Source organism: Schistocerca cancellata, chromosome 8 (genome assembly GCF_023864275.1).
Source record: "Schistocerca cancellata isolate TAMUIC-IGC-003103 chromosome 8, iqSchCanc2.1, whole genome shotgun sequence".
NCBI classification, from domain to species: domain Eukaryota; kingdom Metazoa; phylum Arthropoda; class Insecta; order Orthoptera; family Acrididae; genus Schistocerca; species Schistocerca cancellata.
The window spans coordinates 272,874,313-272,885,554 of NC_064633.1; positions in this window are offsets into that span (position 1 = coordinate 272,874,313).

Here is an 11,242-nt window from a genome sequence, read left to right on the forward strand (position 1 = left end):
TTTTCTCTGCCTCGTGATGGCTGGGTGTTGTGTGATGTCCTTAGGTTAGTTAGGTTTAAGTAGTTCTAAGTTCTAGGGGACTGATGACCATAGCTGTTAAGTCCCATAGTGCTCAGAGCCATTTGAACCATTTGAACCATTACAGTTACGGGACTCCCAGCTGCATATGACAAAACGAGCTTCATATGACGGAACGAAGACAGCTCGAAATTTTTCAGACGCAGATGGAAAAAAATTCAAGTGGCTGGAGAGTTAGTTACGATTTAAAATTCAATGGAAAAAGTAAACCGCCACAAAATAATTAATGAATCTTTTTTTTCGTATTACATTAACGTAAATTCATCATAGAAAAGTTAAATAGTGTAAGTTAATTTCAAAAAGTAATATCCAGACTTCAACATTTTTTCGGACCATTAAAGAAATTTATGCAGTAAGGTTACTACTATAACTTAAAGAAGGATAGTTTGGTAAATTGACGTAAAAATTTGACTATCCGTATGGTAGTTTGTAACAAGTGAAGAAATGAAAGAATATGTCACGTGACGTTCTCTGTACGAACAAACCCAGGGTTCGGCTGCGTTCATTTACAAAGTTTTGTATAGCAGTCAGTTTCAAATTTGAATACTCCAGAATATGGACGCCTGTCTCCAATAATTTCGACTCTCCATAACATATCGCTGTACAGTTAATTAAAAAACAAGTAGTAGAAATTTGGAGTTCCTATTCTAAAACTTAGTTAAGACGGAAAGCTATCTCCGCGCTATAACGGGATATTGTAATCTGCCTTGTTTTTCTCGTAGCGGTCAATAGTCTTTAACATATGGGCGAAAAATGCGTGGCTGAGATGGTTATTAGACAAATGCAATTGTTATAACGTAAAGAAACTAATAATTCCTTGCGTAGTAATTGTCGGTGTTCCCACCCCTCTAGTGCGTTCTAAAATGTTGTAGGTGGAATTTCGCTTCCAAATTTTCTATCCAGGCGCAGCTTTAAAAGGGAATATGGCTGCCATCGCTAATATTACTATCTAATTCTCTATAGAATTCCGGCTGACGACCACAAAGAAAGGCGTATTACGTGGCTAGAAACAGAATAAATAAACAGAGCGACATTATCACTGGGTAAACGCGGTGGAACATTATGCACGGTCGCATTAACGCTAAGTCCAACAGGCAACTGCGCGATATATATCAACGTCAGTGAGCCGTTTGTTTGGCTCTATACGTAAACCGATAATTTTCACTGTGTTTTGTATTAAATGGGACCGCGTAGTGTTGATTGCACCCTGTACTGTTTAATACTGCAGTAATTAGCAACGAGTATAGATTCAGGTTCATTGGCTGTCTCGTCAATAATGGCTTTCACATACTTGGCGACAACTAAAATTAACAGGGGAGAAACGGTGCAGCGGAGCGCATAATTTTCTACGGCCACTATTGGCCATCAATTGTTGTCGTGTGATTCGTCATTTAAGCTATCGACTTCGTAGTGAGAAACACCATTCGCATCAACCACTTTTTGTCCAGCATTTGTAAAACGAGGCCAAGCGAACAGATAAATGTTAAGGTTCTACGGCACTGGGACTCAACTTACAACGTGCAAATAGATGAATTACTCAAGGCCAATCTTCAGCTCCTGTGTCGGTACGCTAGATTTGATTTATCGGCGTGACTCACCGATACTGTTGAAAACGACAGAAGATGAGACTTTAAAGTCCGTTAACGGACGAGGTCATTACAGACACCACAAACTCGGATCGACGAATCTTTCCTTTTCAAACGAATTACCTCGTATCTGCGCTAAGCTATTCAGAGAAACGACGGGAAACCCAAATACTTGTACAGAATGCTGGGTGGGGTGTTCATGCTCTCTTTTCTCTTCGTAGTTATTAAGGAGCTTTATAGATTGTACTCATAACAAAATTTATAGAGTAGAATGCGACGCCTAAATATAGTCTTAACACGTTGCTTATAAAGGCTGCATAGGTTCGGTATGTATTTTTTAGCTGATTCAGGAATTTGTCTGGGACTAGAATGAGTGTAGAAGGAGAAACAGATTTAATAAAACAATAAAAGATCACTATGTATTAGAAATTTCCATATTGGTGACAGACTGACAAAAGCTTCATAGCTGCCAACTTTACATTTTTTGCCTACGTTGGACTTCTAGGTCGTAGTGGAGGTAATTGTATTTATTTATTAAATCATCTGATTTGGGCCATCAGTCCTTCTCTTCCCTCAGACCAGCGTTTCACACATACAGTACCTATTTTATATCATAACAATTTTAGTATGACATATAATAATAATAATAATAATAATAACTACAATAATAACAATAACGATAACAGTGGTGATAGTGGCAGATATAAAATGTATTTATAGATGCTGCGCGGGGTAGCCGCGCGGTGTAAGGCACCTAGTCACGGTCCGTGCGGCTCCCCACGTCGGAGGTTCGAGTCCTCCCTCGGGCATGAGTGTGTGTGCTGTCCATAGCGTTAGATTAAGTAGTGTGTAGGCTTAGGGACCGATGACCTCAGCAGTTTGGTTCCATAAGATCTACCCACAAATTTCCAAATTTATTTATAGATGTGCAAAATAGATGTTTCCTGATACAGCAAGCTATGGTGAAAGGAAATTTAAGGGGACTGGGTCAGCCAAGAATACTGAGAAATGAACGTCTGGCTTGAAAGAAGGAAACTAGAGCACACATGCACAACCGTAGCCCTTACTACTCCTTAAGTAGATATGTCATTAAGTGATTTCTGAAGTTGAAGGTGTTATACAAGTACCTAATATAACGCGGTAGGTTATTGCAGAGTGAGATTCCTGCTACTGAGAAGGACTTCGAGAAAAAGGCTGAACGATGCAGTGGGTCAGAAAGGATTTTGTTATGATGGGAACGGTTGTTTCTGATATGTTGTGCAGACAAGATCGTTAAGGTCGAGGAGACGTATGAAGGACAGTGTTCGTTGGTGAAACTGTAGAGAAGACGAAGTCTCTGCGCTTGTCTGCACGCAGCCAGAACAGTTGGGCTGGAATACGATCAAAGGCTCTGACATCACAGATAATTCATATAAGATTCTATTAGTTAATCTCACTGTTACTGGACTGAGCTACTGACAAAATTTCACCAAGGAAATAAATAACCTTGCACGTCTCAGGGCTGAAGACGACAACAACAACAACAACAACAACAAAAACAACAGTGGCGGTCAGGTGGCGAAGTTACGTAATCTTAACTCACAGTGCCTTGTTATGTAGCACAGAAATCCTTATGTTTCTACCACAGTCTGAGATCTGTTGCATTGGCATTAGCCGGCCGGGGTGGCCGAGCGGTTCTAGGCGCTACAAAAAAATGGTTCAAATGGCTCTGAGTACTATGGGACTTAACTGCTGTGGTCATCAGTCCCCTAGAACTTAGAACTACTTAAACCTAACTAACCCAAGAACATCACACACATCCATGCCCGAGGCAGGATTCGAACCTGCGACCGTAGCGGTCGTGCAGTTCCAGACTGAAGCGCCTAGAACCGCTCGGCCACTCCGGCCGGCTAGGCGCTACAGTCTGGAACCGCGCGACCGCTGCGGTCGCAGGTTCGAATCCTGCCTCGGGCATGGATGTGTGTGATGTCCTTAGGTTAGTTAGGTTTAAGTAGTTCTAAGTTCTAGGGGACTGATGACCTCAGAAGTTAAGTCCCATAGTGCTCAGAGCGATTTGAACCATTTGAGCATTGGCAGTATGCCTTGTTGACGTAACGACTGCAAGACCAGCCCAGTGCTAACCTACTCTGTTCTGGGCTAGGCTGGTAGAACTTTTTTAAAAACCTTAAATATACCGTGTAATTATTCTGCTGCGCAACAATACATTGAGTTACCAAAACTGTAGGTTGCAAAAACGAAACGAGGAATTGCAGTCGATTTGCAGTTTGACAAAGCACATTTGAAAAGGTGAAATTTCAGGAACTTCCGGGGAGCGCCACGAGTGTGCGAACTGCTTAGTGTGACGAGCGCGGCTTTTTCATCCGACGTCGGATTTCGTTTGGACTAGCGGTGCATCGGCGTTCGGGTATCACGCGGCAGAGACCGTTAGCGAGAACAGATAGAGAGGACGGACGGGGACAGAAAAACAAATTGCCCCGCTGACCCGAGTGGACGACAAAAACGCCGATGCTGCCGCGTTGGCAAAGCGGAAACGAAACGCAAACCGCGCTCCGGAGAGCGGGCACGATAATCTGTGATCGATAGCTGCAGGCGCCGAGCCGGCCCGCCAGTCCAGTGGGGGGCGCAGAGGACCTGCGGAGCCAGCACTCGCCAACAGCAACAGTGGATGGGGAGGGGGGGGGATAAAGAGCGGGGGAGGGAGGGCGACAAGGGACGGGATTGCCAATAATGAGTTCTGACAGGGCGGCAGTAATTTTTGCGCGGGCGTTGTGTTTCGGCAGTGGCGGCTGGCGGGCAGCGGCGGGTGTCGTCGCCTCACGAAGTGACGGCTGCGCGCGACTCGGGCCGGTGCATGCCGGAATGAAAAACTAATTACGGGCTGTGGCAGCTGGCGAATGGCGCCCGGCGCCCGGCCCTGGGATTTCGCCGACACCCGAGAGCGGCGCAACGCTACGTTTCGAAATCCGCTGCACTGGCCGGGACGAACAAAGGACACTGGGCGCGATAGCACATAGGCCGAGATGTGTCGACAGCTTGCTTATTACAGTTTCACCACCCCCCACATGAGATCGAAAATCAAAAAAGGGCAGTCCAACGGCGTTGTTATTGTTGTTGTTGCATTCACTCCGAAGAGTTGTTGTTATCAATGGAGAGACGTCTACAGACGTTAAAGTAACCTCTGGCGTGCCACAGGGGAGTGTTATGGGACCATTGCTTTTCACAATATATATAAATGACCTAGTAGATAGTGTCGGAAGTTCCATGCGGCTTTTCGCGGATGATGCTGTACTATACAGAGAAGCTGCAGCATTAGAAAGTAGCTCCGAAATGCAGGAAGATCTGCAGCGGATAGGCACTTGGTGGAGGGAGTGGCAACTTACCCTTAACATAGACAAATGTAATGTATTGCGAATACATAGAAAGAAGGATCATTTATTGTATGATTATATGATAGCGGAACAAACACTGGTAGCAGTTACTTCTGTAAAATATCTGGGAGTATGCGTGCGGAACAATTTGAAGTGGAATGATCATATAAAATTAATTGTTGGTAAGGCGGGTACCAGGTTGAGACTCATTGGGAGAGTCCTTAGAAAATGTAGTCCATCAACAAAGGAGGTGGCTTACAAAACACTCGTTCGACCTATACTTGAGTATTGCTCATCAGTGTGGGATCCGTACCAGATCGGGTTGACGGAGGAGATAGAGAAGATCCAAAGAAGAGCGGAGCGTTTCGTCACAGAGTTATTTGGTAACCGTGATAGCCTTACGGAGATGTTTAGCAGGCTCGAGTGGCAGACTCTGCAAGAGAGGCGCTCTGCATCGCGGTGTAGCTTGCTCGCCAGGTTGTTTCTGGATGAGGTATCGAATATATTGCTTCCCACTACTTATACCTCCCGAGGAGATCACGAATGTGAAATTAGAGAGATTAGAGCGCGCACGGAGGCTTTCAGACAGTCGTTCTTCCCGCGAACCATAGGCGACTGGAACAGAAAAGGGAGGTAATGACAGTGGCACGTAAAGTGCCCTCCGCCACACACCGTTGAGTGGCTTGCGGAGTATAAATGTAGATGTAGATGTAGATGAAGATTGATTTTATAGTGCTCCACGGTAGTCCATCCAACATGACACACCCCATCTCTGCACAGTTACTGCGATATACATCCATTTCAATTCTTTCTTTCTTTCTTTCACTGGTGCCATGTCCCACACTTACGCAGGGTCGGCATTGTTAGGAACGGATTTGGCAAGGTTAATGGAAAGGGGTGGCCGGATGCCCTTCCTGCCGCCACCCTGTACCCCCCGGGAAGGAATTTGTGAACCCCAACTGTCTGCGACTAGTGTAATCCATGGAATAGTGCGAACGTGTTCAGATGTCTGCGAGCCGTGTAACTAAGGCGGAACGTGGGGACCAGCCCAGTATTCACCTAGGGGGACGTGGAAAACCGCCTAAAAACCACATCCAGGCTGGCCGACACACCGGCGCCATACTCGAATCCTATCATCAGCTCTTACCGACTTAAATCGGTTTTCCAGAAGTGTAGGGTCCAATCGATATGATCACGAGCCCAGAGGAGTTGCTCTAGTCGATGTTGTGCTTTTGGCAAACGCACTCGCGTCGGTTGTCTGCTGCCATAGCCCATTAACGCCAAATTTCGCTGCACTGTCAGAACGAATACGTGCATCGTTCGTCCCACATTTTTTCAGCGTTTATTTCACGCAGTGTTGCTTGTCTGTTAGCACTGACAACTCTACGCAAACGCCACTGCTCTCGGTCGTTAAGTAAAGGCCGTCGGCCACTGCGCTGTCCGTGGTGAGAGGTAATGCCTGAACTTTTGTATTCTCGGCACGTTTTTGACAATACTGATCTCGGAATGCTGAATTACCTAACGATTTCCGAAACAGAATATCCCATGCGTCTATCTCAAACCGCCAATCCGCAATTAAAGTCTGTTAATTCCCGCCGCGCGGCCATAATCACATCGGAAATCTTTTCACGTGACTCAACTGAGTACAAATGACAGGTACGCCACGCATTGCCCTTTTCTACGTTGTGTACATGGCGTAACGATACTGACTACATTCGCAGACACAACCATGAAAACTTGAACTGGAGACGCACACTGCTGAGGTTCTCAAAGCTACTTCTACTCATTTTGAAACAACCTCCCGATATATTTTGCGAATTTCCACTCAATAACGTCGTTCGAAATAACTTTCTGGGGTAACTCATCACTTAGAAAGAAAGTACTGATCGCACGAAAGCTTTCAGTAAGAATAATATGCCGTATTGACTCACCAACATCATGTAGATAACTCTTCAAGGAGGTAGGCACTTTAATTGTGCTGTCGCAATTCATATATTCGTTTATGAAATTCTCCATAAGTAATCCAAAACAATTTCAGAAAAACACTAATGTACATGCCTATAACACTAGAGGAAAAATGGCCTTTTGTTAGCCCTTGTTGAAGCTGTCAGTGGCTTAGAGAGGAGTTCAATATGAAAAAATAAAATTTTTTTTTATCATTTGCCCGTTAAGATAAAATGTCTGACCGTTGCGAAGCAAGTTTTAAATCTTGTTTAAAATCTATTCTCCTGCACGACTCCTCCTATTCCATTGCCGAATTTCTGCTTAAAAACTAACAGCCAGTAAGACACTAATGATAAATACATATCCTGGAAACTAACTCGTTCCAAATCATTTCGATAAAATAATCGTTCAGAGGTCTATAGAACGTCTAACAAACTAACTGGATGATCTAGCCTCCTACAGTGCCTTATTCATCTTCAGGAAGTCTGTTTTCCACTTTTGAGGAAACAGATGAGGAGGGGGAGCTTAGTGTTTAACGTCCCGTCGACAACGAAGTCATTAGATATGGAGCATAAGCACTTTTTAGGGAAGAATGTGGAAGGAAAGAAGGAAATCGGCCGTCTCCCTTCAAAGGAACCATTCCGGAATTTGCCTTAAGCGACGTACGGAAATCACGGAGAACCTGGATGGCTGGAAGCGATTTTGAGCCGTCGTCCTCCCGAAGACGAGCAATGTTCGCTAGCCACTGCTCCACCCCATATCGCTCGGAACCAGTAATCAATCCCAGTACGTAGACATGTAACCTGACACTGCTAGTACTTGCTGTGTTCTGTACTTGAATTGTAGACTGGATGACCCACGACTTGTAATGTCCAAATTGTATGATGGCTAACAGACGGGAGCCTTTTTTTTTAGTATTTCAATCAGTTCTATGGTTCCCGTGACCTCCACGTTTTAATATCTACATTAATATTCACTAGATACCTAACGGTGTGTGGCGAAAGGTGCTTCTGGCACCAATAACTGATGCTCCCTTCCTTGTCCTATTCACGAATCGCGCGTGGGAAAAGTTCCTCTGTAGTAGCTCTAATTTGTTGGAGGAAGTAATATGTTGTCTGACTTTTCCGGAAAGTACTCTCGAAATTTCATTAGTAAAGTTCTCCGTGATACACAGCGCCTCTCTTATAGCGTTTGTCATTGCAGTTTGTTGAGCACCTCTGTATTTTTTAATATCTTGTGAAAATCTTATTTCTTCCACGTAATTCTTACACCCTATACACAGGGTGTTTCAGAAGTGATGGTCAACAAATCACACCCGGAAAGAACAAGCCAAAAGTAGCTAAAAACCTCCAATAAACATCGGTTCGAAAATCAACCACTGCCGAGGTCTCGCATTAATTCGAGTTGAAAACCAACTGTAAACACCCCTGGACACAGCGTTATCTACGTTGGTGTCTCAAGGTTTGGGCTCGACTATGTTTACGCATGCGCAACTAATTCCCTTTCCCCCTCCGTGCACTGTGCCGTATCGGCTTCACAATCAGTTACGAACGTGAAGGCTCGACGGACAGACGTTATACCAATGAAGAGCACACGGACATGCACTTCATGTATGGCAAAGCGGATGGCAGTGCCCCTGAGGCTGCGCGGTTGTATGAAGAAGCTTTCCCTCTCCCCAGGCAGTCCGACAGGCGTACATTTATCTGGTTACATCAGCGCCTTAGAGAAACCGGGAATTTCGCACTCCATGTACGAGAAGGTCGACCCAGATCCATAACACCAGATGAACAGGAAAGGGTATTACGCATTGTACACGAACGTCCGAATACTTCAACAAGGAGAATTGCTGTCGAAGAGCGTGTCCTGAGTCATAGTAGTGTGTGGCGGACTTTACATCGGCAAGTACTCTATCCATATCATCTCCAGCGCGTGTAAGCCCTAAACAATTCAGAATTCCCTCCTAGCGAGAATTTCTGCCAATGGTTGCAGCAACAATGTTCCAGGAACCCCTGTTTGTGTGCATTATTTTGTTCACGGGCGAGGCTGGATTTACCCGTGATGGTATTATTAACCACCGTAAATGTCACATTTGGCCCGATGTCAATCCTAATGCAACACACGTATCACATGAGCGTTATTCGTTGAACATCTGGGCAGGACTGCTCGGAGACCACATAATTGGACCACACTTCTTACCACAGAGCCGTATCGGCTTCACAATCAGTTACGAACGTGAAGGCTCGACGGACAGACGTTATACCAATGAAGAGCACACGGACATGCACTTCATGTATGGCAAAGCGGATGGCAGTGCCCCTGAGGCTGCGCGGTTGTATGAAGAAGCTTTCCCTCTCCCCAGGCAGTCCGACAGGCGTACATTTATCTGGTTACATCAGCGCCTTAGAGAAACCGGGAATTTCGCACTCCATGTACGAGAAGGTCGACCCAGATCCATAACACCAGATGAACAGGAAAGGGTATTACGCATTGTACACGAACGTCCGAATACTTCAACAAGGAGAATTGCTGTCGAAGAGCGTGTCCTGAGTCATAGTAGTGTGTGGCGGACTTTACATCGGCAAGTACTCTATCCATATCATCTCCAGCGCGTGTAAGCCCTAAACAATTCAGAATTCCCTCCTAGCGAGAATTTCTGCCAATGGTTGCAGCAACAATGTTCCAGGAACCCCTGTTTGTGTGCATTATTTTGTTCACGGGCGAGGCTGGATTTACCCGTGATGGTATTATTAACCACCGTAAATGTCACATTTGGCCCGATGTCAATCCTAATGCAACACACGTATCACATGAGCGTTATTCGTTGAACATCTGGGCAGGACTGCTCGGAGACCACATAATTGGACCACACTTCTTACCACAGAGACTAACCGGACAGCAGTACATGCGGTTTCTGCAGACTCTACTTCCAGATGTACGTAATGATGTTCCACTGAACCAACGTATGAATATGTGGTTCATGCATGACGGTGCTCCGGAACATTTTCATTTACGAGTGCGTCAGCTTCTAACTCGGACGTACGGTCAACACTGGATGGGTAGAGGGGAGGCAGTGCCATGGCCTCCAAAGTCTACGGATTTAAATCTCATGGATTTCTGTGTGTGGGGGTCATATCAAAAGCCTGGTCTACGCTACCGAAGTCAACTCACTTATGAGGAATAACGCTTGCGGATTGAAGCTGCCTTCCAGCATTTACAGAATTCCCCAGGACTGCCTGAGAGGATCAGCAACTCATTGAAGAGAACAGTTCAATGTTGCATTCAGAAGCAGGGACAACATTTCAGACAATTACTTGAGCTTTCCGAAGTGGCAGAGCGGTTCTAGGCGCTACTGTCTGGAACTGTGCGACCGATACGGTCGTAGGTTCGAATCCTGCCTCGGGCATGTATGTGTGTGATGTTGTTAGGTTAGTTATGTTTAAGTAGTTCTAAGTTCTAGGGGACTGATGACTTCAGATGTTAAGTTACATAGTGCTCAGAGCCATTTGAACCCTTTTGAATAATTACTTGAGCTTTTAGAGATGCCTCGTGATCGTAGACAATGATGAACCGCAACCGAAAATGTATGTTGCCAACGATTGATTTGAGGACCCATGTTTATTGGGGCTTTTCATCTACTTTTGTCCTGTAGTTTCTTTGTGTGAATTATTGACCATCACTTCTGAAATACCCTGTATTCTATAGCCTGCGACAGTGCGATAGTACAACTCCCCCCCCCCCCCCCCCGGTGAATCATAATTTCTTATATTAAGTAATACTTGTTTAGATCTGTCTGTCAACTGAAGTTTATTCACATTTCGTTTTAATTCCGTACAGTGTTAATACTGAAAACAAGTTCTCTAGATTTGATTGCAGTGTACAAACGTTTCACTAACCACTTCCAACGAGCCCTTATACATTTAAAAAGATTGACACCTGTGACAGACGCAAAAAAATAATAAATGAAATGAGGGCATCTTTAAGGCGTCGTACACAGGCGAAAGTAGTGGGCGCTACGAAAGAAATGTTTAGACAGGTGCGGCCTCTCTACACACAACATCGTGTGCAATCATTTGTTCTATTGGAGTATGTAGTTTTTGCTTACTGTTGCTAAAGGACCATCGTTAAGTCCATTTAATGGGTTATATTCAGCCAATTAAGAGTTCCTGGATGTTTACAGTGACTGACACAGTTTATAGTCCACCAAATTGCACACGCGTTTAATCACCAGTTAATGTTATCGTCCCGAACTTTTATATCGTGCCTGTG